At 52.3% G+C, this 21,912-nt stretch overlaps 45 non-coding genes across 45 annotated transcripts; 36 read left to right on the top strand and 9 right to left on the bottom strand.

Moving 5' to 3' along the window:
• The first annotated feature begins 265 nt into the window (after positions 1-265).
• Positions 266-336, top strand: Trnag-gcc (transfer RNA glycine (anticodon GCC)). The gene has a single exon. It is a non-coding gene; the product is annotated as a tRNA-Gly (tRNA).
• Positions 337-630: 294 nt separating this feature from the next.
• Trnam-cau (transfer RNA methionine (anticodon CAU)) lies at positions 631-703 on the top strand. The gene has a single exon. It is a non-coding gene; the product is annotated as a tRNA-Met (tRNA).
• Positions 704-1,158: 455 nt separating this feature from the next.
• On the top strand, positions 1,159-1,230 carry Trnae-uuc (transfer RNA glutamic acid (anticodon UUC)). The gene has a single exon. It is a non-coding gene; the product is annotated as a tRNA-Glu (tRNA).
• A 257-nt stretch (positions 1,231-1,487) lies between these two features.
• Positions 1,488-1,561, top strand: Trnai-aau (transfer RNA isoleucine (anticodon AAU)). The gene has a single exon. It is a non-coding gene; the product is annotated as a tRNA-Ile (tRNA).
• Positions 1,562-2,274: 713 nt separating this feature from the next.
• Trnag-ucc (transfer RNA glycine (anticodon UCC)) lies at positions 2,275-2,346 on the bottom strand. Its single transcript has one exon. It is a non-coding gene; the product is annotated as a tRNA-Gly (tRNA).
• Positions 2,347-2,677: 331 nt separating this feature from the next.
• Positions 2,678-2,748, top strand: Trnag-gcc (transfer RNA glycine (anticodon GCC)). Its single transcript has one exon. It is a non-coding gene; the product is annotated as a tRNA-Gly (tRNA).
• A 294-nt stretch (positions 2,749-3,042) lies between these two features.
• On the top strand, positions 3,043-3,115 carry Trnam-cau (transfer RNA methionine (anticodon CAU)). The gene has a single exon. It is a non-coding gene; the product is annotated as a tRNA-Met (tRNA).
• Positions 3,116-3,569: 454 nt separating this feature from the next.
• Positions 3,570-3,641, top strand: Trnae-uuc (transfer RNA glutamic acid (anticodon UUC)). The gene has a single exon. It is a non-coding gene; the product is annotated as a tRNA-Glu (tRNA).
• A 257-nt stretch (positions 3,642-3,898) lies between these two features.
• On the top strand, positions 3,899-3,972 carry Trnai-aau (transfer RNA isoleucine (anticodon AAU)). The gene has a single exon. It is a non-coding gene; the product is annotated as a tRNA-Ile (tRNA).
• Positions 3,973-4,710: 738 nt separating this feature from the next.
• Trnag-ucc (transfer RNA glycine (anticodon UCC)) lies at positions 4,711-4,782 on the bottom strand. Its single transcript has one exon. It is a non-coding gene; the product is annotated as a tRNA-Gly (tRNA).
• A 331-nt stretch (positions 4,783-5,113) lies between these two features.
• Positions 5,114-5,184, top strand: Trnag-gcc (transfer RNA glycine (anticodon GCC)). Its single transcript has one exon. It is a non-coding gene; the product is annotated as a tRNA-Gly (tRNA).
• Positions 5,185-5,478: 294 nt separating this feature from the next.
• Trnam-cau (transfer RNA methionine (anticodon CAU)) lies at positions 5,479-5,551 on the top strand. The gene has a single exon. It is a non-coding gene; the product is annotated as a tRNA-Met (tRNA).
• A 454-nt stretch (positions 5,552-6,005) lies between these two features.
• Trnae-uuc (transfer RNA glutamic acid (anticodon UUC)) lies at positions 6,006-6,077 on the top strand. The gene has a single exon. It is a non-coding gene; the product is annotated as a tRNA-Glu (tRNA).
• Positions 6,078-6,334: 257 nt separating this feature from the next.
• Trnai-aau (transfer RNA isoleucine (anticodon AAU)) lies at positions 6,335-6,408 on the top strand. The gene has a single exon. It is a non-coding gene; the product is annotated as a tRNA-Ile (tRNA).
• A 726-nt stretch (positions 6,409-7,134) lies between these two features.
• Trnag-ucc (transfer RNA glycine (anticodon UCC)) lies at positions 7,135-7,206 on the bottom strand. Its single transcript has one exon. It is a non-coding gene; the product is annotated as a tRNA-Gly (tRNA).
• A 331-nt stretch (positions 7,207-7,537) lies between these two features.
• On the top strand, positions 7,538-7,608 carry Trnag-gcc (transfer RNA glycine (anticodon GCC)). The gene has a single exon. It is a non-coding gene; the product is annotated as a tRNA-Gly (tRNA).
• A 294-nt stretch (positions 7,609-7,902) lies between these two features.
• Trnam-cau (transfer RNA methionine (anticodon CAU)) lies at positions 7,903-7,975 on the top strand. Its single transcript has one exon. It is a non-coding gene; the product is annotated as a tRNA-Met (tRNA).
• Positions 7,976-8,429: 454 nt separating this feature from the next.
• On the top strand, positions 8,430-8,501 carry Trnae-uuc (transfer RNA glutamic acid (anticodon UUC)). The gene has a single exon. It is a non-coding gene; the product is annotated as a tRNA-Glu (tRNA).
• A 257-nt stretch (positions 8,502-8,758) lies between these two features.
• Trnai-aau (transfer RNA isoleucine (anticodon AAU)) lies at positions 8,759-8,832 on the top strand. Its single transcript has one exon. It is a non-coding gene; the product is annotated as a tRNA-Ile (tRNA).
• Positions 8,833-9,560: 728 nt separating this feature from the next.
• Positions 9,561-9,632, bottom strand: Trnag-ucc (transfer RNA glycine (anticodon UCC)). The gene has a single exon. It is a non-coding gene; the product is annotated as a tRNA-Gly (tRNA).
• A 331-nt stretch (positions 9,633-9,963) lies between these two features.
• On the top strand, positions 9,964-10,034 carry Trnag-gcc (transfer RNA glycine (anticodon GCC)). Its single transcript has one exon. It is a non-coding gene; the product is annotated as a tRNA-Gly (tRNA).
• A 295-nt stretch (positions 10,035-10,329) lies between these two features.
• On the top strand, positions 10,330-10,402 carry Trnam-cau (transfer RNA methionine (anticodon CAU)). Its single transcript has one exon. It is a non-coding gene; the product is annotated as a tRNA-Met (tRNA).
• Positions 10,403-10,856: 454 nt separating this feature from the next.
• On the top strand, positions 10,857-10,928 carry Trnae-uuc (transfer RNA glutamic acid (anticodon UUC)). The gene has a single exon. It is a non-coding gene; the product is annotated as a tRNA-Glu (tRNA).
• Positions 10,929-11,185: 257 nt separating this feature from the next.
• Positions 11,186-11,259, top strand: Trnai-aau (transfer RNA isoleucine (anticodon AAU)). The gene has a single exon. It is a non-coding gene; the product is annotated as a tRNA-Ile (tRNA).
• Positions 11,260-11,987: 728 nt separating this feature from the next.
• On the bottom strand, positions 11,988-12,059 carry Trnag-ucc (transfer RNA glycine (anticodon UCC)). The gene has a single exon. It is a non-coding gene; the product is annotated as a tRNA-Gly (tRNA).
• Positions 12,060-12,390: 331 nt separating this feature from the next.
• Trnag-gcc (transfer RNA glycine (anticodon GCC)) lies at positions 12,391-12,461 on the top strand. The gene has a single exon. It is a non-coding gene; the product is annotated as a tRNA-Gly (tRNA).
• Positions 12,462-12,755: 294 nt separating this feature from the next.
• Positions 12,756-12,828, top strand: Trnam-cau (transfer RNA methionine (anticodon CAU)). The gene has a single exon. It is a non-coding gene; the product is annotated as a tRNA-Met (tRNA).
• A 454-nt stretch (positions 12,829-13,282) lies between these two features.
• On the top strand, positions 13,283-13,354 carry Trnae-uuc (transfer RNA glutamic acid (anticodon UUC)). Its single transcript has one exon. It is a non-coding gene; the product is annotated as a tRNA-Glu (tRNA).
• Positions 13,355-13,611: 257 nt separating this feature from the next.
• Trnai-aau (transfer RNA isoleucine (anticodon AAU)) lies at positions 13,612-13,685 on the top strand. Its single transcript has one exon. It is a non-coding gene; the product is annotated as a tRNA-Ile (tRNA).
• A 728-nt stretch (positions 13,686-14,413) lies between these two features.
• Trnag-ucc (transfer RNA glycine (anticodon UCC)) lies at positions 14,414-14,485 on the bottom strand. The gene has a single exon. It is a non-coding gene; the product is annotated as a tRNA-Gly (tRNA).
• A 331-nt stretch (positions 14,486-14,816) lies between these two features.
• On the top strand, positions 14,817-14,887 carry Trnag-gcc (transfer RNA glycine (anticodon GCC)). The gene has a single exon. It is a non-coding gene; the product is annotated as a tRNA-Gly (tRNA).
• A 294-nt stretch (positions 14,888-15,181) lies between these two features.
• Trnam-cau (transfer RNA methionine (anticodon CAU)) lies at positions 15,182-15,254 on the top strand. Its single transcript has one exon. It is a non-coding gene; the product is annotated as a tRNA-Met (tRNA).
• Positions 15,255-15,708: 454 nt separating this feature from the next.
• On the top strand, positions 15,709-15,780 carry Trnae-uuc (transfer RNA glutamic acid (anticodon UUC)). The gene has a single exon. It is a non-coding gene; the product is annotated as a tRNA-Glu (tRNA).
• Positions 15,781-16,037: 257 nt separating this feature from the next.
• Positions 16,038-16,111, top strand: Trnai-aau (transfer RNA isoleucine (anticodon AAU)). Its single transcript has one exon. It is a non-coding gene; the product is annotated as a tRNA-Ile (tRNA).
• Positions 16,112-16,849: 738 nt separating this feature from the next.
• On the bottom strand, positions 16,850-16,921 carry Trnag-ucc (transfer RNA glycine (anticodon UCC)). Its single transcript has one exon. It is a non-coding gene; the product is annotated as a tRNA-Gly (tRNA).
• A 331-nt stretch (positions 16,922-17,252) lies between these two features.
• Positions 17,253-17,323, top strand: Trnag-gcc (transfer RNA glycine (anticodon GCC)). The gene has a single exon. It is a non-coding gene; the product is annotated as a tRNA-Gly (tRNA).
• Positions 17,324-17,617: 294 nt separating this feature from the next.
• On the top strand, positions 17,618-17,690 carry Trnam-cau (transfer RNA methionine (anticodon CAU)). The gene has a single exon. It is a non-coding gene; the product is annotated as a tRNA-Met (tRNA).
• Positions 17,691-18,144: 454 nt separating this feature from the next.
• On the top strand, positions 18,145-18,216 carry Trnae-uuc (transfer RNA glutamic acid (anticodon UUC)). Its single transcript has one exon. It is a non-coding gene; the product is annotated as a tRNA-Glu (tRNA).
• Positions 18,217-18,473: 257 nt separating this feature from the next.
• Trnai-aau (transfer RNA isoleucine (anticodon AAU)) lies at positions 18,474-18,547 on the top strand. The gene has a single exon. It is a non-coding gene; the product is annotated as a tRNA-Ile (tRNA).
• Positions 18,548-19,275: 728 nt separating this feature from the next.
• On the bottom strand, positions 19,276-19,347 carry Trnag-ucc (transfer RNA glycine (anticodon UCC)). The gene has a single exon. It is a non-coding gene; the product is annotated as a tRNA-Gly (tRNA).
• A 331-nt stretch (positions 19,348-19,678) lies between these two features.
• Trnag-gcc (transfer RNA glycine (anticodon GCC)) lies at positions 19,679-19,749 on the top strand. Its single transcript has one exon. It is a non-coding gene; the product is annotated as a tRNA-Gly (tRNA).
• Positions 19,750-20,043: 294 nt separating this feature from the next.
• Trnam-cau (transfer RNA methionine (anticodon CAU)) lies at positions 20,044-20,116 on the top strand. Its single transcript has one exon. It is a non-coding gene; the product is annotated as a tRNA-Met (tRNA).
• A 454-nt stretch (positions 20,117-20,570) lies between these two features.
• Positions 20,571-20,642, top strand: Trnae-uuc (transfer RNA glutamic acid (anticodon UUC)). Its single transcript has one exon. It is a non-coding gene; the product is annotated as a tRNA-Glu (tRNA).
• A 257-nt stretch (positions 20,643-20,899) lies between these two features.
• On the top strand, positions 20,900-20,973 carry Trnai-aau (transfer RNA isoleucine (anticodon AAU)). Its single transcript has one exon. It is a non-coding gene; the product is annotated as a tRNA-Ile (tRNA).
• Positions 20,974-21,701: 728 nt separating this feature from the next.
• On the bottom strand, positions 21,702-21,773 carry Trnag-ucc (transfer RNA glycine (anticodon UCC)). The gene has a single exon. It is a non-coding gene; the product is annotated as a tRNA-Gly (tRNA).
• Positions 21,774-21,912: the final 139 nt, after the last annotated feature.

Here is a 21,912-nt window from a genome sequence, read left to right as displayed (position 1 = left end):
CGTAGCAGTAGGCGCATTACGGGGTAGGCGAGCGCATCCAGACGGCGCCTCTACGCACATTTCGCGTCCTTTGGCAAGAGTCGTCGCGTGCGTGCGAAGCAACAGTACTTAGACGATCGCGTTCTGGCGTCATTTTTAAGCAGTGCAGTGCAGGATTCAGCGTTTGTAGCATTCTCTCGGGAGGATGCGACGGCGCTGGACGGCAGTCCCACTTTCCCTTCAGACGTCTGCCGCGGAAAGCACCAGGAAGCTGTGAACTAGCTGAGCATCGGTGGTTCAGTGGTAGAATGCTCGCCTGCCACGCGGGCGGCCCGGGTTCGATTCCCGGCCGATGCATCATTTTGTTTTTTCTCCGATACTGGAGCTGCGTGTCTTTCGCACTCGAAGTGCGTGGGCCATGAGAATGAACCGCGGGATTCCGTGTGGAAACAACCAAACATGCAGCGCGCACGACTTCTCGTTTGGACGCTTGCGTGCTATTGTACATACTGGCGTCGGCCAAGCATCGCAAGTTGCCTGCCGCGCCGGGAATGCACGTGTAGTAACAGAAAAAACTGAGCCAGGAAGTGCAGACTCTCTACCACTGGTATTTGCTACTTACCGAGATTCCAGAAGGTGTGGCGATCACCTGCCTCGGTAGCGCAGTAGGTAGCGCGTAAGTCTCATAATCTTAAGGTCGTGAGTTCGATCCTCACCCGGGGCATTTAATTTACTTTCGTTCACAGCTAAATTGACGGCTCTGGGGTTGCGAAGGAGCGAAACAGTTTGTAGTTTGTTATCCACAAGGCTTCAACAATTCACCGTGAAAATGTTTACTTCCCGTTATTACTACGTGCAGTTCTTTTGTAAAATTTTCAAGAAAAAAAGTCCTAGTAATAAAACTGAATTTCGTATGATATAGCATGTAAAGTCACACAATGTACGACCTGAAATATAATGACAGGCAGCGGGTCTTTACTTGCGAAATAAGTAAATAAATATTGCTATTTACAGCTTTGCTTTTCCTCCTACCCCTGTAACAACGAGGCCAAAAGCAATGGATTGTGACTTTTGCCATGCGCGCCTCGCCATGGGCGCGCCAAAAGATGCTCGCAAACAGGGAAAGTGCGACACGGAAAGCGATTGGAGGGGGTGCAAACCCCGAGAAAAGTTCGCGCGTCCGGTGTGGTCTAGTGGCTAGGATACCTGGCTTTCACCCAGGAGGCCCGGGTTCGATTCCCGGTACCGGAACGGAATTTTTTCGGAACAAATCACGACACGTTTTGACCGTGCGAAATGCTGTTTCACGTCCTCCTCGCATTATAGCTACTGGTTCGTAAACGTCAGCCGAAAACAGTCGAGAGAAACGGGCACGCAATGAAATTACTACGAGCAGCGGAATAAAGGGAGAAGAGACGCTGGTACACTGTTGGACTGCTGCCATAGAAATGTTACATGGCAATACGCACAGCAATTGCCGCGAAGCGATGGAAGTCTCTCTGTACCGAGGCCCGTTAGCTCAGTTGGTTAGAGCGTCGTGCTAATAACGCGAAGGTCGTGGGTTCGATCCCCCCACGGGCCACTACGATTTTACTATTTCAAAAAGGCAACGCCGATTTCCCCGGGGAAGTATGGTGACAAAGAAATCGTCACATTGTTGTGGGAGCTGCTAGGGGACCGGGACGCGCTAAAACACTTCACTGGTCACAGCACGCTGAACACACAGTTTCTCGTCCGATCACCGCTACTGCGCGACGCTGGGCGTTGTCAGTGCTTGGGCGGGTGACCGCCTGCGAACACAGGGCACTGTCGACAGTTTCAATTCGTATTTCTCTTTCCTCTTCGGTTTCGGAGCTGCAGCGCTATTCGGTCACGGGCACTGGCGCCACGTTTTGCCTCTCGGAATGCCAAGTCGCGCCGTGCGGCCACAGTGTAATGAAGGAGCGCGTTGTAAAATTTTCAACGAAGAAAGAAAGGAATGTACTAGTAATAAAACGGAATTTGTATGACAGAACATGTAAAATCACACCATGATAACAGGCAGCGGGTCTTTACCTGAGGCATAAGTAATGTTGTGCCCGCCTCGCCATACCTCTCTCAGTCGTTTCGCGTGCTTGTCCTTTTGATATAGGCCGACTGGAGAGCGTCAGCTCTCGCGTCAGTCAAGACAAGTCGAGACTCAAGGGGAATCGACGCACACACTATAGGGTGGCCTGCAGCGGCTAAGAGGGGGAAAGAAACATTAATTTAAGGACGCGTGGCAAAAGTACTCATACGCGAAAGTAAAAAGCCGGCTGCGGTGGCCGGGAATCGAACCCGGATCAACTGCTTGGAAGGCAACTATGCTGACCATTACACCACCACCGCACGGTTTTCTTCCGCGCACGCCGCGCTGTGTCTGCTTCCCGCCTGCCGGCGGCGGCTGAAGGTGGTCGTAGCAGTAGGCGCATTACGGGGTAGGCGAGCGCATCCAGACGGCGCCTCTACGCACATTTCGCGTCCTTTGGCAAGAGTCGTCGCGTGCGTGCGAAGCAACAGTACTTAGACGATCGCGTTCGGGCGTCATTTTTAAGCAGTGCAGTGCAGGATTCAGCGTTTGTAGCATTCTCTCGGGAGGATGCGACGGCGCTGGACGGCAGTCCCACTTTCCCTTCAGACGTCTGCCGCGGAAAGCACCAGGAAGCTGTGAACTAGCTGAGCATCGGTGGTTCAGTGGTAGAATGCTCGCCTGCCACGCGGGCGGCCCGGGTTCGATTCCCGGCCGATGCATCATTTTGTTTTTTCTCCGATACTGGAGCTGCGTGTCTTTCGCACTCGAAGTGCGTGAGCCATGAGAATGAACCGCGGGATTCCGTGTGGAAACAACCAAACATGCAGCGCGCACGACTTCTCGTTTGGACGCTTGCGTGCTATTGTACATACTGGAGTCGGCCTAGCATCGCAAGTTGCCTGCCGCGCCGGGAATGCACGTGTAGCAACAGAAAAAAATGAGTTAGGAAGTGCAGACTCTCTACCACTGGTATTTGGTACTTACCGAGATTCCAGAAGGTGTGGCGATCACCTGCCTCGGTAGCGCAGTAGGCAGCGCGTAAGTCTCATAATCTTAAGGTCGTGAGTTCGATCCTCACCCGGGGCATTTAATTTACTTTCGTTCACAGCTAAATTGACGGCTCTGGGGTTGCGAAGGAGCGAAACAGTTTGTAGTTTGTTATCCACAAGGCTTCAACAACTCACCGTGAAAATGTTTACTTCCCGTTATTACTACGTGCAGTTCTTTTGTAAAATTTTCAAGAAAAAAAGTCCTAGTAACAAAACTGAATTTCGTATGATATAGCATGTAAAGTCACACAATGTACGACCTGAAATATAATGACAGGCAGCAGGTCTTTACTTGCGAAATAAGTAAATAAATATTGCTATTTACAGCTTTGCTTTTCCTCCTACCCCTGTAACAACGAGGCCAAAAGCAATGGATTGTGACTTTTGCCATGCGCGCCTCGCCATGGGCGCGCGAAAAGATGCTCGCAAACAGGGAAGTGCGACACGGAAAGCGAGTGGAGGGGGTGCAAACCCCGAGAAAAGTGTGCGCGTCCGGTGTGATCTAGTGGCTAGGATACCTGGCTTTCACCCAGGAGGCCCGGGTTCGATTCCCGGTACCGGTACGGAATTTTTTCGGAACAAATCACGACAAGTTTTGACCGTGCGAAATGCTGTTTCACGTCCTCCTCGCATTATAGATACTGGTTCGTAAACGTCAGCCGAAAACTGTCGAGAGAAACGGGCACGCAATGAAATTACTACGAGCAGCGGAATAAAGGGAGAAGAGACGCTGGTACACTGTTGGGCTGCTGCCATAGAAATGTTACATGGCAATACGCACAGCAATTGCCGCGAAGCGATGGAAGTCTCTCTGCACCGAGGCCCGTTAGCTCAGTTGGTTAGAGCGTCGTGCTAATAACGCGAAGGTCGTGGGTTCGATCCCCCCACGGGCCACTACGATTTTACTATTTCAAAAAGGCAACGCCGATTTCCCCGGGGAAGTATGGTGACAAAGAAATCGTCACATTGTTGTGGGAGCTGGTAGGGGACCGGAACGCGGCGTGTCGGGACGCGCTAAAACACTTCACTGGTCACAGCACGCTGAACACACAGTTTCTCGTCCGATCACCGCGACTGCGCGACGCTGGGCGTTGTCAGTGCTTGGGCGGGTGACCGCCTGCCAACACAGGGCACTGTCGACAGTTTCAATTCGTATTTCTCTTTCCGCTTCGGTTTCGGAGCTGCAGCGCTATTCGGTCAAGGGCACTGGCGCCACGTTTTGCCTCTCCGTATGCCAAGTCGCGCCGTGCGGCCACAGTGTAATGAAGGAGCGTGTTGTAAAATTTTCAACAAAGGAAGAAAGGAATGTACTAGTAATAAAACTGAATTTGTATGACAGAACATGTAAAATCACACCATGATAACAGGCAGCGGGTCTTTACCTGAGGCATAAGTAATGTTGTGCCCGCCTCGCCATACCTCTCTCAGTCGTTTCGCGTGCTTGTCCTTTTGATATAGGCCGACTGGAGAGCGTCAGCTCTCGCGTCAGCCGAGCAAAGTCGAGACAAGTCGAGACTCAAGGGGAATCGACGCACACACTATAGGGTGGCCTGCAGCGGCTGAGAGGGGGGAAGAAACATTAATTTAAGGACGCGTGGCAAAAGTACTCATACGCGAAAGTAAAAAGCCGGCTGCGGTGGCCGGGAATCGAACCCGGATCAACTGCTTGGAAGGCAACTATGCTGACCATTACACCACCACCGCACGGTTTTCTTCCGCGCACGCCGCGCTGTGTCTGCTTCCCGCCTGTCGGCGAAGGCTGAAGGTGGTCGTAGCAGTAGGCGCATTACGGGGTAGGCGAGCGCATCCAGACGGCGCCTCTACGCACATTTCGCGTCCTTTGGCAACAGTCGTCGCGTGCGTGCGAAGCAACAGTACTTAGACGATCGCGTTCGGGCGTCATTTTTAAGCAGTGCAGTGCAGGATTCAGCGTTTGTAGCATTCTCTCGGGAGGATGCGACGGCGCTGGACGGCAGTCCCACTTTCCCTTCAGACGTCTGCCGCGGAAAGCACCAGGAAGGTGCGCACTAGCTGAGCATCGGTGGTTCAGTGGTAGAATGCTCGCCTGCCACGCGGGCGGCCCGGGTTCGATTCCCGGCCGATGCATCATTTTGTTTTTTCTCCGATACTGGAGCTGCGTGTCTTTCGCACTCGAAGTGCGTGAGCCATGAGAATGAACCGCGGGATTCCGTGTGGAAACAACCAAACATGCAGCGCGCACGACTTCTCGTTTGGACGCTTGCGTGCTATTGTACATACTGGAGTCGGCCTAGCATCGCAAGTTGCCTGCCGCGCCGGGAATGCACGTGTAGCAACAGAAAAAAATGAGTTAGGAAGTGCAGACTCTCTACCACTGGTATTTGGTACTTACCGAGATTCCAGAAGGTGTGGCGATCACCTGCCTCGGTAGCGCAGTAGGCAGCGCGTAAGTCTCATAATCTTAAGGTCGTGAGTTCGATCCTCACCCGGGGCATTTAATTTACTTTCGTTCACAGCTAAATTGACGGCTCTGGGGTTGCGAAGGAGCGAAACAGTTTGTAGTTTGTTATCCACAAGGCTTCAACAACTCACCGTGAAAATGTTTACTTCCCGTTATTACTACGTGCAGTTCTTTTGTAAAATTTTCAAGAAAAAAAGTCCTAGTAACAAAACTGAATTTCGTATGATATAGCATGTAAAGTCACACAATGTACGACCTGAAATATAATGACAGGCAGCAGGTCTTTACTTGCGAAATAAGTAAATAAATATTGCTATTTACAGCTTTGCTTTTCCTCCTACCCCTGTAACAACGAGGCCAAAAGCAATGGATTGTGACTTTTGCCATGCGCGCCTCGCCATGGGCGCGCGAAAAGATGCTCGCAAACAGGGAAGTGCGACACGGAAAGCGAGTGGAGGGGGTGCAAACCCCGAGAAAAGTGTGCGCGTCCGGTGTGATCTAGTGGCTAGGATACCTGGCTTTCACCCAGGAGGCCCGGGTTCGATTCCCGGTACCGGTACGGAATTTTTTCGGAACAAATCACGACAAGTTTTGACCGTGCGAAATGCTGTTTCACGTCCTCCTCGCATTATAGATACTGGTTCGTAAACGTCAGCCGAAAACTGTCGAGAGAAACGGGCACGCAATGAAATTACTACGAGCAGCGGAATAAAGGGAGAAGAGACGCTGGTACACTGTTGGGCTGCTGCCATAGAAATGTTACATGGCAATACGCACAGCAATTGCCGCGAAGCGATGGAAGTCTCTCTGCACCGAGGCCCGTTAGCTCAGTTGGTTAGAGCGTCGTGCTAATAACGCGAAGGTCGTGGGTTCGATCCCCCCACGGGCCACTACGATTTTACTATTTCAAAAAGGCAACGCCGATTTCCCCGGGGAAGTATGGTGACAAAGAAATCGTCACATTGTTGTGGGAGCTGGTAGGGGACCGGAACGCGACGTGTCGGGACGCGCTAAAACACTTCACTGGTCACAGCACGCTGAACACACAGTTTCTCGTCCGATCACCGCGACTGCGCGACGCTGGGCGTTGTCAGTGCTTGGGCGGGTGACCGCCTGCCAACACAGGGCACTGTCGACAGTTTCAATTCGTATTTCTCTTTCCGCTTCGGTTTCGGAGCTGCAGCGCTATTCGGTCAAGGGCACTGGCGCCACGTTTTGCCTCTCCGTATGCCAAGTCGCGCCGTGCGGCCACAGTGTAATGAAGGAGCGTGTTGTAAAATTTTCAACAAAGGAAGAAAGGAATGTACTAGTAATAAAACTGAATTTGTATGACAGAACATGTAAAATCACACCATGATAACAGGCAGCGGGTCTTTACCTGAGGCATAAGTAATGTTGTGCCCGCCTCGCCATACCTCTCTCAGTCGTTTCGCGTGCTTGTCCTTTTGATATAGGCCGACTGGAGAGCGTCAGCCGAGCAAAGTCAAGACAAGTCGAGACTCAAGGGGAATCGACGCACACACTATAGGGTGGCCTGCAGCGGCTGAGAGGGGGGAAGAAACATTAATTTAAGGACGCGTGGCAAAAGTACTCATACGCGAAAGTAAAAAGCCGGCTGCGGTGGCCGGGAATCGAACCCGGATCAACTGCTTGGAAGGCAACTATGCTGACCATTACACCACCACCGCACGGTTTTCTTCCGCGCACGCCGCGCTGTGTCTGCTTCCCGCCTGTCGGCGAAGGCTGAAGGTGGTCGTAGCAGTAGGCGCATTACGGGGTAGGCGAGCGCATCCAGACGGCGCCTCTACGCACATTTCGCGTCCTTTGGCAACAGTCGTCGCGTGCGTGCGAAGCAACAGTACTTAGACGATCGCGTTCTGGCGTCATTTTTAAGCAGTGCAGTGCAGGATTCAGCGTTTGTAGCATTCTCTCGGGAGGATGCGACGGCGCTGGACGGCAGTCCCACTTTCCCTTCAGACGTCTGCCGCGGAAAGCACCAGGAAGGTGCGCACTAGCTGAGCATCGGTGGTTCAGTGGTAGAATGCTCGCCTGCCACGCGGGCGGCCCGGGTTCGATTCCCGGCCGATGCATCATTTTGTTTTTTCTCCGATACTGGAGCTGCGTGTCTTTCGCACTCGAAGTGCGTGAGCCATGAGAATGAACCGCGGGATTCCGTGTGGAAACAACCAAACATGCAGCGCGCACAACTTCTCGTTTGGACGCTTGCGTGCTATTGTACATACTGGAGTCGGCCTAGCATCGCAAGTTGCCTGCCGCGCCGGGAATGCACGTGTAGCAACAGAAAAAAATGAGTTAGGAAGTGCAGACTCTCTACCACTGGTATTTGGTACTTACCGAGATTCCAGAAGGTGTGGCGATCACCTGCCTCGGTAGCGCAGTAGGCAGCGCGTAAGTCTCATAATCTTAAGGTCGTGAGTTCGATCCTCACCCGGGGCATTTAATTTACTTTCGTTCACAGCTAAATTGACGGCTCTGGGGTTGCGAAGGAGCGAAACAGTTTGTAGTTTGTTATCCACAAGGCTTCAACAACTCACCGTGAAAATGTTTACTTCCCGTTATTACTACGTGCAGTTCTTTTGTAAAATTTTCAAGAAAAAAAGTCCTAGTAACAAAACTGAATTTCGTATGATATAGCATGTAAAGTCACACAATGTACGACCTGAAATATAATGACAGGCAGCAGGTCTTTACTTGCGAAATAAGTAAATAAATATTGCTATTTACAGCTTTGCTTTTCCTCCTACCCCTGTAACAACGAGGCCAAAAGCAATGGATTGTGACTTTTGCCATGCGCGCCTCGCCATGGGCGCGCGAAAAGATGCTCGCAAACAGGGAAGTGCGACACGGAAAGCGAGTGGAGGGGGTGCAAACCCCGAGAAAAGTGTGCGCGTCCGGTGTGATCTAGTGGCTAGGATACCTGGCTTTCACCCAGGAGGCCCGGGTTCGATTCCCGGTACCGGTACGGAATTTTTTCGGAACAAATCACGACAAGTTTTGACCGTGCGAAATGCTGTTTCACGTCCTCCTCGCATTATAGATACTGGTTCGTAAACGTCAGCCGAAAACTGTCGAGAGAAACGGGCACGCAATGAAATTACTACGAGCAGCGGAATAAAGGGAGAAGAGACGCTGGTACACTGTTGGGCTGCTGCCATAGAAATGTTACATGGCAATACGCACAGCAATTGCCGCGAAGCGATGGAAGTCTCTCTGCACCGAGGCCCGTTAGCTCAGTTGGTTAGAGCGTCGTGCTAATAACGCGAAGGTCGTGGGTTCGATCCCCCCACGGGCCACTACGATTTTACTATTTCAAAAAGGCAACGCCGATTTCCCCGGGGAAGTATGGTGACAAAGAAATCGTCACATTGTTGTGGGAGCTGGTAGGGGACCGGAACGCGACGTGTCGGGACGCGCTAAAACACTTCACTGGTCACAGCACGCTGAACACACAGTTTCTCGTCCGATCACCGCGACTGCGCGACGCTGGGCGTTGTCAGTGCTTGGGCGGGTGACCGCCTGCCAACACAGGGCACTGTCGACAGTTTCAATTCGTATTTCTCTTTCCGCTTCGGTTTCGGAGCTGCAGCGCTATTCGGTCAAGGGCACTGGCGCCACGTTTTGCCTCTCCGTATGCCAAGTCGCGCCGTGCGGCCACAGTGTAATGAAGGAGCGTGTTGTAAAATTTTCAACAAAGGAAGAAAGGAATGTACTAGTAATAAAACTGAATTTGTATGACAGAACATGTAAAATCACACCATGATAACAGGCAGCGGGTCTTTACCTGAGGCATAAGTAATGTTGTGCCCGCCTCGCCATACCTCTCTCAGTCGTTTCGCGTGCTTGTCCTTTTGATATAGGCCGACTGGAGAGCGTCAGCTCTCGCGTCAGCCGAGACAAGTCGAGACTCAAGGGGAATCGACGCACACACTATAGGGTGGCCTGCAGCGGCTGAGAGGGGGGAAGAAACATTAATTTAAGGACGCGTGGCAAAAGTACTCATACGCGAAAGTAAAAAGCCGGCTGCGGTGGCCGGGAATCGAACCCGGATCAACTGCTTGGAAGGCAACTATGCTGACCATTACACCACCACCGCACGGTTTTCTTCCGCGCACGCCGCGCTGTGTCTGCTTCCCGCCTGTCGGCGGCGGCTGAAGGTGGTCGTAGCAGTAGGCGCATTACGGGGTAGGCGAGCGCATCCAGACGGCGCCTCTACGCACATTTCGCGTCCTTTGGCAAGAGTCGTCGCGTGCGTGCGAAGCAACAGTACTTAGACGATCGCGTTCGGGCGTCATTTTTAAGCAGTGCAGTGCAGGATTCAGCGTTTGTAGCATTCTCTCGGGAGGATGCGACGGCGCTGGACGGCAGTCCCACTTTCCCTTCAGACGTCTGCCGCGGAAAGCACCAGGAAGGTGCGCACTAGCTGAGCATCGGTGGTTCAGTGGTAGAATGCTCGCCTGCCACGCGGGCGGCCCGGGTTCGATTCCCGGCCGATGCATCATTTTGTTTTTTCTCCGATACTGGAGCTGCGTGTCTTTCGCACTCGAAGTGCGTGAGCCATGAGAATGAACCGCGGGATTCCGTGTGGAAACAACCAAACATGCAGCGCGCACGACTTCTCGTTTGGACGCTTGCGTGCTATTGTACATACTGGAGTCGGCCTAGCATCGCAAGTTGCCTGCCGCGCCGGGAATGCACGTGTAGCAACAGAAAAAAAATGAGTTAGGAAGTGCAGACTCTCTACCACTGGTATTTGGTACTTACCGAGATTCCAGAAGGTGTGGCGATCACCTGCCTCGGTAGCGCAGTAGGCAGCGCGTAAGTCTCATAATCTTAAGGTCGTGAGTTCGATCCTCACCCGGGGCATTTAATTTACTTTCGTTCACAGCTAAATTGACGGCTCTGGGGTTGCGAAGGAGCGAAACAGTTTGTAGTTTGTTATCCACAAGGCTTCAACAACTCACCGTGAAAATGTTTACTTCCCGTTATTACTACGTGCAGTTCTTTTGTAAAATTTTCAAGAAAAAAAGTCCTAGTAACAAAACTGAATTTCGTATGATATAGCATGTAAAGTCACACAATGTACGACCTGAAATATAATGACAGGCAGCAGGTCTTTACTTGCGAAATAAGTAAATAAATATTGCTATTTACAGCTTTGCTTTTCCTCCTACCCCTGTAACAACGAGGCCAAAAGCAATGGATTGTGACTTTTGCCATGCGCGCCTCGCCATGGGCGCGCGAAAAGATGCTCGCAAACAGGGAAGTGCGACACGGAAAGCGAGTGGAGGGGGTGCAAACCCCGAGAAAAGTGTGCGCGTCCGGTGTGATCTAGTGGCTAGGATACCTGGCTTTCACCCAGGAGGCCCGGGTTCGATTCCCGGTACCGGTACGGAATTTTTTCGGAACAAATCACGACAAGTTTTGACCGTGCGAAATGCTGTTTCACGTCCTCCTCGCATTATAGATACTGGTTCGTAAACGTCAGCCGAAAACTGTCGAGAGAAACGGGCACGCAATGAAATTACTACGAGCAGCGGAATAAAGGGAGAAGAGACGCTGGTACACTGTTGGGCTGCTGCCATAGAAATGTTACATGGCAATACGCACAGCAATTGCCGCGAAGCGATGGAAGTCTCTCTGCACCGAGGCCCGTTAGCTCGGTTGGTTAGAGCGTCGTGCTAATAACGCGAAGGTCGTGGGTTCGATCCCCCCACGGGCCACTACGATTTTACTATTTCAAAAAGGCAACGCCGATTTCCCCGGGGAAGTATGGTGACAAAGAAATCGTCACATTGTTGTGGGAGCTGGTAGGGGACCGGAACGCGACGTGTCGGGACGCGCTAAAACACTTCACTGGTCACAGCACGCTGAACACACAGTTTCTCGTCCGATCACCGCGACTGCGCGACGCTGGGCGTTGTCAGTGCTTGGGCGGGTGACCGCCTGCCAACACAGGGCACTGTCGACAGTTTCAATTCGTATTTCTCTTTCCGCTTCGGTTTCGGAGCTGCAGCGCTATTCGGTCAAGGGCACTGGCGCCACGTTTTGCCTCTCCGTATGCCAAGTCGCGCCGTGCGGCCACAGTGTAATGAAGGAGCGTGTTGTAAAATTTTCAACAAAGGAAGAAAGGAATGTACTAGTAATAAAACTGAATTTGTATGACAGAACATGTAAAATCACACCATGATAACAGGCAGCGGGTCTTTACCTGAGGCATAAGTAATGTTGTGCCCGCCTCGCCATACCTCTCTCAGTCGTTTCGCGTGCTTGTCCTTTTGATATAGGCCGACTGGAGAGCGTCAGCTCTCGCGTCAGCCGAGACAAGTCGAGACTCAAGGGGAATCGACGCACACACTATAGGGTGGCCTGCAGCGGCTGAGAGGGGGGAAGAAACATTAATTTAAGGACGCGTGGCAAAAGTACTCATACGCGAAAGTAAAAAGCCGGCTGCGGTGGCCGGGAATCGAACCCGGATCAACTGCTTGGAAGGCAACTATGCTGACCATTACACCACCACCGCACGGTTTTCTTCCGCGCACGCCGCGCTGTGTCTGCTTCCCGCCTGTCGGCGGCGGCTGAAGGTGGTCGTAGCAGTAGGCGCATTACGGGGTAGGCGAGCGCATCCAGACGGCGCCTCTACGCACATTTCGCGTCCTTTGGCAAGAGTCGTCGCGTGCGTGCGAAGCAACAGTACTTAGACGATCGCGTTCGGGCGTCATTTTTAAGCAGTGCAGTGCAGGATTCAGCGTTTGTAGCATTCTCTCGGGAGGATGCGACGGCGCTGGACGGCAGTCCCACTTTCCCTTCAGACGTCTGCCGCGGAAAGCACCAGGAAGGTGCGCACTAGCTGAGCATCGGTGGTTCAGTGGTAGAATGCTCGCCTGCCACGCGGGCGGCCCGGGTTCGATTCCCGGCCGATGCATCATTTTGTTTTTTCTCCGATACTGGAGCTGCGTGTCTTTCGCACTCGAAGTGCGTGAGCCATGAGAATGAACCGCGGGATTCCGTGTGGAAACAACCAAACATGCAGCGCGCACGACTTCTCGTTTGGACGCTTGCGTGCTATTGTACATACTGGAGTCGGCCTAGCATCGCAAGTTGCCTGCCGCGCCGGGAATGCACGTGTAGCAACAGAAAAAAATGAGTTAGGAAGTGCAGACTCTCTACCACTGGTATTTGGTACTTACCGAGATTCCAGAAGGTGTGGCGATCACCTGCCTCGGTAGCGCAGTAGGCAGCGCGTAAGTCTCATAATCTTAAGGTCGTGAGTTCGATCCTCACCCGGGGCATTTAATTTACTTTCGTTCACAGCTAAATTGACGGCTCTGGGGTTGCGAAGGAGCGAAACAGTTTGTAGTTTGTTATCCACAAGGCTTCAACAACTCACCGTGAAAATGTTTACTTCCCGTTATTACTACGTGCAGTTCTTTTGTAAAATTTTCAAGAAAAAAAGTCCTAGTAACAAAACTGAATTTCGTATGATATAGCATGTAAAGTCACACAATGTACGACCTGAAATATAATGACAGGCAGCAGGTCTTTACTTGCGAAATAAGTAAATAAATATTGCTATTTACAGCTTTGCTTTTCCTCCTACCCCTGTAACAACGAGGCCAAAAGCAATGGATTGTGACTTTTGCCATGCGCGCCTCGCCATGGGCGCGCGAAAAGATGCTCGCAAACAGGGAAGTGCGACACGGAAAGCGAGTGGAGGGGGTGCAAACCCCGAGAAAAGTGTGCGCGTCCGGTGTGATCTAGTGGCTAGGATACCTGGCTTTCACCCAGGAGGCCCGGGTTCGATTCCCGGTACCGGTACGGAATTTTTTCGGAACAAATCACGACAAGTTTTGACCGTGCGAAATGCTGTTTCACGTCCTCCTCGCATTATAGATACTGGTTCGTAAACGTCAGCCGAAAACTGTCGAGAGAAACGGGCACGCAATGAAATTACTACGAGCAGCGGAATAAAGGGAGAAGAGACGCTGGTACACTGTTGGGCTGCTGCCATAGAAATGTTACATGGCAATACGCACAGCAATTGCCGCGAAGCGATGGAAGTCTGTCTGCACCGAGGCCCGTTAGCTCGGTTGGTTAGAGCGTCGTGCTAATAACGCGAAGGTCGTGGGTTCGATCCCCCCACGGGCCACTACGATTTTACTATTTCAAAAAGGCAACGCCGATTTCCCCGGGGAAGTATGGTGACAAAGAAATCGTCACATTGTTGTGGGAGCTGGTAGGGGACCGGAACGCGACGTGTCGGGACGCGCTAAAACACTTCACTGGTCACAGCACGCTGAACACACAGTTTCTCGTCCGATCACCGCGACTGCGCGACGCTGGGCGTTGTCAGTGCTTGGGCGGGTGACCGCCTGCCAACACAGGGCACTGTCGACAGTTTCAATTCGTATTTCTCTTTCCGCTTCGGTTTCGGAGCTGCAGCGCTATTCGGTCAAGGGCACTGGCGCCACGTTTTGCCTCTCCGTATGCCAAGTCGCGCCGTGCGGCCACAGTGTAATGAAGGAGCGTGTTGTAAAATTTTCAACAAAGGAAGAAAGGAATGTACTAGTAATAAAACTGAATTTGTATGACAGAACATGTAAAATCACACCATGATAACAGGCAGCGGGTCTTTACCTGAGGCATAAGTAATGTTGTGCCCGCCTCGCCATACCTCTCTCAGTCGTTTCGCGTGCTTGTCCTTTTGATATAGGCCGACTGGAGAGCGTCAGCTCTCGCGTCAGCCGAGACAAGTCGAGACTCAAGGGGAATCGACGCACACACTATAGGGTGGCCTGCAGCGGCTGAGAGGGGGGAAGAAACATTAATTTAACGACGCGTGGCAAAAGTACTCATACGCGAAAGTAAAAAGCCGGCTGCGGTGGCCGGGAATCGAACCCGGATCAACTGCTTGGAAGGCAACTATGCTGACCATTACACCACCACCGCACGGTTTTCTTCCGCGCACGCCGCGCTGTGTCTGCTTCCCGCCTGTCGGCGGCGGCTGAAGGTGGTCGTAGCAGTAGGCGCATTACGGGGTAGGCGAGCGCATCCAGACGGCGCCTCTACGCACATTTCGCGTCCTTTGGCAAGAGTCGTCGCGTGCGTGCGAAGCAACAGTACTTAGACGATCGCGTTCGGGCGTCATTTTTAAGCAGTGCAGTGCAGGATTCAGCGTTTGTAGCATTCTCTCGGGAGGATGCGACGTCGCTGGACGGCAGTCCCACTTTCCCTTCAGACGTCTGCCGCGGAAAGCACCAGGAAGGTGCGCACTAGCTGAGCATCGGTGGTTCAGTGGTAGAATGCTCGCCTGCCACGCGGGCGGCCCGGGTTCGATTCCCGGCCGATGCATCATTTTGTTTTTTCTCCGATACTGGAGCTGCGTGTCTTTCGCACTCGAAGTGCGTGAGCCATGAGAATGAACCGCGGGATTCCGTGTGGAAACAACCAAACATGCAGCGCGCACGACTTCTCGTTTGGACGCTTGCGTGCTATTGTACATACTGGAGTCGGCCTAGCATCGCAAGTTGCCTGCCGCGCCGGGAATGCACGTGTAGCAACAGAAAAAAATGAGTTAGGAAGTGCAGACTCTCTACCACTGGTATTTGGTACTTACCGAGATTCCAGAAGGTGTGGCGATCACCTGCCTCGGTAGCGCAGTAGGCAGCGCGTAAGTCTCATAATCTTAAGGTCGTGAGTTCGATCCTCACCCGGGGCATTTAATTTACTTTCGTTCACAGCTAAATTGACGGCTCTGGGGTTGCGAAGGAGCGAAACAGTTTGTAGTTTGTTATCCACAAGGCTTCAACAACTCACCGTGAAAATGTTTACTTCCCGTTATTACTACGTGCAGTTCTTTTGTAAAATTTTCAAGAAAAAAAGTCCTAGTAACAAAACTGAATTTCGTATGATATAGCATGTAAAGTCACACAATGTACGACCTGAAATATAATGACAGGCAGCAGGTCTTTACTTGCGAAATAAGTAAATAAATATTGCTATTTACAGCTTTGCTTTTCCTCCTACCCCTGTAACAACGAGGCCAAAAGCAATGGATTGTGACTTTTGCCATGTGCGCCTCGCCATGGGCGCGCGAAAAGATGCTCGCAAACAGGGAAGTGCGACACGGAAAGCGAGTGGAGGGGGTGCAAACCCCGAGAAAAGTGTGCGCGTCCGGTGTGATCTAGTGGCTAGGATACCTGGCTTTCACCCAGGAGGCCCGGGTTCGATTCTCGGTACCGGTACGGAATTTTTTCGGAACAAATCACGACAAGTTTTGACCGTGCGAAATGCTGTTTCACGTCCTCCTCGCATTATAGATACTGGTTCGTAAACGTCAGCCGAAAACTGTCGAGAGAAACGGGCACGCAATGAAATTACTACGAGCAGCGGAATAAAGGGAGAAGAGACGCTGGTACACTGTTGGGCTGCTGCCATAGAAATGTTACATGGCAATACGCACAGCAATTGCCGCGAAGCGATGGAAGTCTCTCTGCACCGAGGCCCGTTAGCTCAGTTGGTTAGAGCGTCGTGCTAATAACGCGAAGGTCGTGGGTTCGATCCCCCCACGGGCCACTACGATTTTACTATTTCAAAAAGGCAACGCCGATTTCCCCGGGGAAGTATGGTGACAAAGAAATCGTCACATTGTTGTGGGAGCTGGTAGGGGACCGGAACGCGACGTGTCGGGACGCGCTAAAACACTTCACTGGTCACAGCACGCTGAACACACAGTTTCTCGTCCGATCACCGCGACTGCGCGACGCTGGGCGTTGTCAGTGCTTGGGCGGGTGACCGCCTGCCAACACAGGGCACTGTCGACAGTTTCAATTCGTATTTCTCTTTCCGCTTCGGTTTCGGAGCTGCAGCGCTATTCGGTCAAGGGCACTGGCGCCACGTTTTGCCTCTCCGTATGCCAAGTCGCGCCGTGCGGCCACAGTGTAATGAAGGAGCGTGTTGTAAAATTTTCAACAAAGGAAGAAAGGAATGTACTAGTAATAAAACTGAATTTGTATGACAGAACATGTAAAATCACACCATGATAACAGGCAGCGGGTCTTTACCTGAGGCATAAGTAATGTTGTGCCCGCCTCGCCATACCTCTCTCAGTCGTTTCGCGTGCTTGTCCTTTTGATATAGGCCGACTGGAGAGCGTCAGCTCTCGCGTCAGCCGAGCAAAGTCGAGACAAGTCGAGACTCAAGGGGAATCGACGCACACACTATAGGGTGGCCTGCAGCGGCTGAGAGGGGGGAAGAAACATTAATTTAAGGACGCGTGGCAAAAGTACTCATACGCGAAAGTAAAAAGCCGGCTGCGGTGGCCGGGAATCGAACCCGGATCAACTGCTTGGAAGGCAACTATGCTGACCATTACACCACCACCGCACGGTTTTCTTCCGCGCACGCCGCGCTGTGTCTGCTTCCCGCCTGTCGGCGGCGGCTGAAGGTGGTCGTAGCAGTAGGCGCATTACGGGGTAGGCGAGCGCATCCAGACGGCGCCTCTACGCACATTTCGCGTCCTTTGGCAAGAGTCGTCGCGTGCGTGCGAAGCAACAGTACTTAGACGATCGCGTTCGGGCGTCATTTTTAAGCAGTGCAGTGCAGGATTCAGCGTTTGTAGCATTCTCTCGGGAGGATGCGACGGCGCTGGACGGCAGTCCCACTTTCCCTTCAGACGTCTGCCGCGGAAAGCACCAGGAAGGTGCGCACTAGCTGAGCATCGGTGGTTCAGTGGTAGAATGCTCGCCTGCCACGCGGGCGGCCCGGGTTCGATTCCCGGCCGATGCATCATTTTGTTTTTTCTCCGATACTGGAGCTGCGTGTCTTTCGCACTCGAAGTGCGTGAGCCATGAGAATGAACCGCGGGATTCCGTGTGGAAACAACCAAACATGCAGCGCGCACGACTTCTCGTTTGGACGCTTGCGTGCTATTGTACATACTGGAGTCGGCCTAGCATCGCAAGTTGCCTGCCGCGCCGGGAATGCACGTGTAGCAACAGAAAAAAATGAGTTAGGAAGTGCAGACTCTCTACCACTGGTATTTGGTACTTACCGAGATTCCAGAAGGTGTGGCGATCACCTGCCTCGGTAGCGCAGTAGGCAGCGCGTAAGTCTCATAATCTTAAGGTCGTGAGTTCGATCCTCACCCGGGGCATTTAATTTACTTTCGTTCACAGCTAAATTGACGGCTCTGGGGTTGCGAAGGAGCGAAACAGTTTGTAGTTTGTTATCCACAAGGCTTCAACAACTCACCGTGAAAATGTTTACTTCCCGTTATTACTACGTGCAGTTCTTTTGTAAAATTTTCAAGAAAAAAAGTCCTAGTAACAAAACTGAATTTCGTATGATATAGCATGTAAAGTCACACAATGTACGACCTGAAATATAATGACAGGCAGCAGGTCTTTACTTGCGAAATAAGTAAATAAATATTGCTATTTACAGCTTTGCTTTTCCTCCTACCCCTGTAACAACGAGGCCAAAAGCAATGGATTGTGACTTTTGCCATGCGCGCCTCGCCATGGGCGCGCGAAAAGATGCTCGCAAACAGGGAAGTGCGACACGGAAAGCGAGTGGAGGGGGTGCAAACCCCGAGAAAAGTGTGCGCGTCCGGTGTGATCTAGTGGCTAGGATACCTGGCTTTCACCCAGGAGGCCCGGGTTCGATTCCCGGTACCGGTACGGAATTTTTTCGGAACAAATCACGACAAGTTTTGACCGTGCGAAATGCTGTTTCACGTCCTCCTCGCATTATAGATACTGGTTCGTAAACGTCAGCCGAAAACTGTCGAGAGAAACGGGCACGCAATGAAATTACTACGAGCAGCGGAATAAAGGGAGAAGAGACGCTGGTACACTGTTGGGCTGCTGCCATAGAAATGTTACATGGCAATACGCACAGCAATTGCCGCGAAGCGATGGAAGTCTCTCTGCACCGAGGCCCGTTAGCTCGGTTGGTTAGAGCGTCGTGCTAATAACGCGAAGGTCGTGGGTTCGATCCCCCCACGGGCCACTACGATTTTACTATTTCAAAAAGGCAACGCCGATTTCCCCGGGGAAGTATGGTGACAAAGAAATCGTCACATTGTTGTGGGAGCTGGTAGGGGACCGGAACGCGACGTGTCGGGACGCGCTAAAACACTTCACTGGTCACAGCACGCTGAACACACAGTTTCTCGTCCGATCACCGCGACTGCGCGACGCTGGGCGTTGTCAGTGCTTGGGCGGGTGACCGCCTGCCAACACAGGGCACTGTCGACAGTTTCAATTCGTATTTCTCTTTCCGCTTCGGTTTCGGAGCTGCAGCGCTATTCGGTCAAGGGCACTGGCGCCACGTTTTGCCTCTCCGTATGCCAAGTCGCGCCGTGCGGCCACAGTGTAATGAAGGAGCGTGTTGTAAAATTTTCAACAAAGGAAGAAAGGAATGTACTAGTAATAAAACTGAATTTGTATGACAGAACATGTAAAATCACACCATGATAACAGGCAGCGGGTCTTTACCTGAGGCATAAGTAATGTTGTGCCCGCCTCGCCATACCTCTCTCAGTCGTTTCGCGTGCTTGTCCTTTTGATATAGGCCGACTGGAGAGCGTCAGCTCTCGCGTCAGCCGAGACAAGTCGAGACTCAAGGGGAATCGACGCACACACTATAGGGTGGCCTGCAGCGGCTGAGAGGGGGGAAGAAACATTAATTTAAGGACGCGTGGCAAAAGTACTCATACGCGAAAGTAAAAAGCCGGCTGCGGTGGCCGGGAATCGAACCCGGATCAACTGCTTGGAAGGCAACTATGCTGACCATTACACCACCACCGCACGGTTTTCCTCCGCGCACGCCGCGCTGTGTCTGCTTCCCGCCTGTCGGCGGCGGCTGAAGGTGGTCGTAGCAGTAGGCGCATTACGGGGTAGGCGAGCGCATCCAGACGGCGCCTCTACGCACATTTCGCGTCCTTTGGCAAGAGTCGTCGCGTGCGTGCGAAGCAACAGTACTTAGACGATCGCGTTCGGGCGTCATTTTTAAGCAGTGCAGTGCAGGATTCAGCGTTTGTAGCATTCTCTCGGGAGGATGCGACGGCGCTGGACGGCAGTCCCACTTTCCCTTCAGACGTCTGCCGCGGAAAGCACCAGGAAGGTGCGCACTAGCTGAGCATCGGTGGTTCAGTGGTAGAATGCTCGCCTGCCACGCGGGCGGCCCGGGTTCGATTCCCGGCCGATGCATCATTTTGTTTTTTCTCCGATACTGGAGCTGCGTGTCTTTCGCACTCGAAGTGCGTGAGCCATGAGAATGAACCGCGGGATTCCGTGTGGAAACAACCAAACATGCAGCGCGCACGACTTCTCGTTTGGACGCTTGCGTGCTATTGTACATACTGGAGTCGGCCTAGCATCGCAAGTTGCCTGCCGCGCCGGGAATGCACGTGTAGCAACAGAAAAAAATGAGTTAGGAAGTGCAGACTCTCTACCACTGGTATTTGGTACTTACCGAGATTCCAGAAGGTGTGGCGATCACCTGCCTCGGTAGCGCAGTAGGCAGCGCGTAAGTCTCATAATCTTAAGGTCGTGAGTTCGATCCTCACCCGGGGCATTTAATTTACTTTCGTTCACAGCTAAATTGACGGCTCTGGGGTTGCGAAGGAGCGAAACAGTTTGTAGTTTGTTATCCACAAGGCTTCAACAACTCACCGTGAAAATGTTTACTTCCCGTTATTACTACGTGCAGTTCTTTTGTAAAATTTTCAAGAAAAAAAGTCCTAGTAACAAAACTGAATTTCGTATGATATAGCATGTAAAGTCACACAATGTACGACCTGAAATATAATGACAGGCAGCAGGTCTTTACTTGCGAAATAAGTAAATAAATATTGCTATTTACAGCTTTGCTTTTCCTCCTACCCCTGTAACAACGAGGCCAAAAGCAATGGATTGTGACTTTTGCCATGCGCGCCTCGCCATGGGCGCGCGAAAAGATGCTCGCAAACAGGGAAGTGCGACACGGAAAGCGAGTGGAGGGGGTGCAAACCCCGAGAAAAGTGTGCGCGTCCGGTGTGATCTAGTGGCTAGGATACCTGGCTTTCACCCAGGAGGCCCGGGTTCGATTCCCGGTACCGGTACGGAATTTTTTCGGAACAAATCACGACAAGTTTTGACCGTGCGAAATGCTGTTTCACGTCCTCCTCGCATTATAGATACTGGTTCGTAAACGTCAGCCGAAAACTGTCGAGAGAAACGGGCACGCAATGAAATTACTACGAGCAGCGGAATAAAGGGAGAAGAGACGCTGGTACACTGTTGGGCTGCTGCCATAGAAATGTTACATGGCAATACGCACAGCAATTGCCGCGAAGCGATGGAAGTCTCTCTGCACCGAGGCCCGTTAGCTCGGTTGGTTAGAGCGTCGTGCTAATAACGCGAAGGTCGTGGGTTCGATCCCCCCACGGGCCACTACGATTTTACTATTTCAAAAAGGCAACGCCGATTTCCCCGGGGAAGTATGGTGACAAAGAAATCGTCACATTGTTGTGGGAGCTGGTAGGGGACCGGAACGCGACGTGTCGGGACGCGCTAAAACACTTCACTGGTCACAGCACGCTGAACACACAGTTTCTCGTCCGATCACCGCGACTGCGCGACGCTGGGCGTTGTCAGTGCTTGGGCGGGTGACCGCCTGCCAACACAGGGCACTGTCGACAGTTTCAATTCGTATTTCTCTTTCCGCTTCGGTTTCGGAGCTGCAGCGCTATTCGGTCAAGGGCACTGGCGCCACGTTTTGCCTCTCCGTATGCCAAGTCGCGCCGTGCGGCCACAGTGTAATGAAGGAGCGTGTTGTAAAATTTTCAACAAAGGAAGAAAGGAATGTACTAGTAATAAAACTGAATTTGTATGACAGAACATGTAAAATCACACCATGATAACAGGCAGCGGGTCTTTACCTGAGGCATAAGTAATGTTGTGCCCGCCTCGCCATACCTCTCTCAGTCGTTTCGCGTGCTTGTCCTTTTGATATAGGCCGACTGGAGAGCGTCAGCTCTCGCGTCAGCCGAGACAAGTCGAGACTCAAGGGGAATCGACGCACACACTATAGGGTGGCCTGCAGCGGCTGAGAGGGGGGAAGAAACATTAATTTAAGGACGCGTGGCAAAAGTACTCATACGCGAAAGTAAAAAGCCGGCTGCGGTGGCCGGGAATCGAACCCGGATCAACTGCTTGGAAGGCAACTATGCTGACCATTACACCACCACCGCACGGTTTTCTTCCGCGCACGCCGCGCTGTGTCTGCTTCCCGCCTGTCGGCGGCGGCTGAAGGTGGTCGTAGCAGTAGGCGCATTACGGGGTAGGCGAGCGCATCCAGACGGCGCCTCTACGCACATTTCGCGTCCTTTG

This window comes from Schistocerca nitens, chromosome 2, assembly GCF_023898315.1.
Source record: "Schistocerca nitens isolate TAMUIC-IGC-003100 chromosome 2, iqSchNite1.1, whole genome shotgun sequence".
Taxonomy (NCBI): Eukaryota; Metazoa; Arthropoda; class Insecta; order Orthoptera; family Acrididae; genus Schistocerca; species Schistocerca nitens.
This window is presented reverse-complemented; position numbering and strand designations above follow the sequence as displayed.